This window comes from Suricata suricatta, chromosome 2 (genome assembly GCF_006229205.1).
Source record: "Suricata suricatta isolate VVHF042 chromosome 2, meerkat_22Aug2017_6uvM2_HiC, whole genome shotgun sequence".
Taxonomy (NCBI): domain Eukaryota; kingdom Metazoa; phylum Chordata; class Mammalia; order Carnivora; family Herpestidae; genus Suricata; species Suricata suricatta.
The window spans coordinates 149,092,808-149,095,437 of NC_043701.1; the positions used below are offsets into that span (position 1 = coordinate 149,092,808).

General features: G+C 50.6%; 1 non-coding gene across 1 annotated transcript; it reads right to left on the bottom strand.

Moving 5' to 3' along the window:
- Positions 1 to 2,293: 2,293 nt before the first annotated feature.
- Positions 2,294 to 2,400, bottom strand: LOC115286119. Its single transcript, XR_003905877.1, has one exon. It is a non-coding gene; the product is annotated as a U6 spliceosomal RNA (small nuclear RNA).
- Between the last annotated feature and the right edge of the window lie 230 nt (positions 2,401 to 2,630).

The window sequence follows — 2,630 nt, forward strand, 5'->3', positions numbered from 1 at the left end:
CCATGTAGCACATGATTCAATTTATATATATGTCCACAATAGGAAAATCCACTGAGGCAGAAAGTTAGATTCGTGGTTGCCCCATGATAGTGTTGTGGCTGGGGAAGAGGGGTGACTTCTAATGTGTATGGGATTTGGGGGCAAGTGAGGAAACTATTCTCAAGTTGACTGTAATGGTGGTTGCACACTTCTGTGAATATACTAAAAGCCATTGAACAGTACACTATACCTAGGTGACTTGTATGGAGTGTGAATTATATCTCAGTAAGGCTATTCTTCAAAAGGACAGAAGGGAGAGAGGGAAGGATGGAGGTAGAGAGTCAGTGTAGGGAGACAGAGGTGGGCCCCTCCCCCACTCCGACCCTTGTGCCCCTGGGGCGAGTTGTCAGTGTTTCTGAGAGCCACAAAGCTCTGGCCTCTGTGTGTCATCTGAAGCAGGGACTGCTGTAAATCACTGGCTCCGGCTCCAGCTCTGAGGAATGGCCCTGTAAACAGGCTCCCGCAGCCTCGGCTATGTGGTCATTACGCTTTATTGATCCTCGGATACCTTCTGGGGATTGAGTTGCTCGGAACTCCTCTACTTGCCTTCTAAGTCCCCCTGTGCAAGTCGGTGCCCCGTTTCCCAGCCCAGGATTCCCGGTGACTCCAATCGTCTTGCTGTAAATGTCAGAGATGATAAAGTGGGGCCAAATCTTCTGTAGGAAATAGTGGAAACATTACCTCCGAAATGGAGGGAACAGGACTGGGCAGCATTCTGGGGAATTCCTGAGAGATGCTCTCCCCAGGTGCCCAGGGGTCAGGGGGGTGGACGGACAGAAGAACGGATGAACAGAGATTAGACTTGGGGGCTTTTGCTTTTCTAGAACACTTCTGTCCAGGTGGCTTGCACCCACCACATGCCAGACACAGCAGAGAGAAGTGACAGATTCTATTAGAAGTTAAACGTTCAGGACACATACAAAGTAAGTAAGGGACATATGCGTCTTCATAAACAGAACGTTGGTGGCATGGAGCTAATGCAAGGGCTGACACAGGATGAGGGCCAGCATGCAGCTTGGGGTCCCCCAAGGCAGCAGGGAGCAGCAGACTGACCATGCAGGCTGCTCCCCACCCCCACCTACCTGACCTCACAGGAGCCCCACATTCACACCCCTTCTTTCCTAGGAATTACTCTTATTTGGGAGAATTTAGTAGTTGTAAAAATCCTCACATGCCTCCTCTCTCATTTGGTGACACAACAGATTGGTGGAACTGGAGGGGCAAGGATGAGCATCTCCGGGTACAGAGAGGGAAACTGGGGCTCAGAGGGGTTGGGATCCCAAGAGGTCTGTCCTCACATTCCGGTGTCATGGGGAGGGTCACTGTTATCGCTTGTCAGAGAGGCCCAGCTTCCAGCTGACACCATTACCCAAACACCCCTGTGGTTCTCAGCCCCTTGGCCCTCATGACTGTGAAAGTCTGGGTGCACCTGAGCCAGGCACTCCGTGGTCCAAAGGCTCCCCATGCCAGGACCCGAAGGGGCCACCGAGGGAGCCTTGGCCTCCTGTCACACAGGCATCGGAGCTGGTGACCACAGAGTGCACACTCTCGGTGCTGCAGGGGCCTGGCCGGGCACCGAACAGGGGGTCAGCAGGACAGAAGGAAACCCAGCAGCCAGAATGTGCACCAACACATGTGGCGGTACTTCTTCCCACAAAAAAGAGACACACAAAAAATTTTTTTGAAGCTTGTACCCCTTTTAATTCACCACTTTGTTTTAAGTTTAGTTAAAGTGGGGTGAAGAGCAGAGGGAGAGGGAAAGAGATGCTGTTAAGCAGGCTCTGCACTGTCAGCACAGAGCCCCATGTGTGGCTGGAGCCCACCAACTGGGAGATTATGATCTGAGCTTGAATCAAGAGTCATATTCATAACCAACCGAGCTGCCTAGGCGCCCCTAACTTCCCACTTTTGATAGAAAAATGGATACAGACAACTATTTCTCTATTATAAGGGGAAACAATGCAAATATGATGGTATGTGCGCACTGACCCTCTGCTCCTCGACTGGGGACATGAAAGGGAGCCATGAGGCAAAGGGAACTGAAGTGGGGGGCTGCTGGTCACTTCTGCATCTCTGTCCCCATACTGGAAAGTGTGGCCGGTTTCCTAAGATGTTCTGAGGGAACCTGGACTTTTATGTGTCACCTCCCTCTTTCATACGGGGCACAAATCTCATTTTCCTCCCAAACTCCAGGAAGACCAACTATGCAAAATGCATCAGGGGCAAATTGTTTTTCTTTCGTTTTTGTTTTTTTTTTTAAATGGAGAACTTCACAAATTTGAATGTCATCCTTAAGCAGGGGCCAAGTGAATCTTCTCTGTATTGTTTCAATTTTCGTGTAAGTGCTGACGAAGCAAGCACCTCGGCCTCCATGACTTGTGCTTCTTGCTCAGGTTTTACATGACATTGACCGGAAATATCTCTGCCTCAGAAGATCACAGCGATTTGCAGACAGTAAGCTGATTCCACAAGCATGTCCCAAAGACATGGGAGGGAGCACGGAGAGGTTCCCAAGCCCCGTCTTCCCACGAGCACCTAGGGAACACCCCAATCTCTCCTCCTCTTAGGACCAGCCACCCAAGCACATCTTG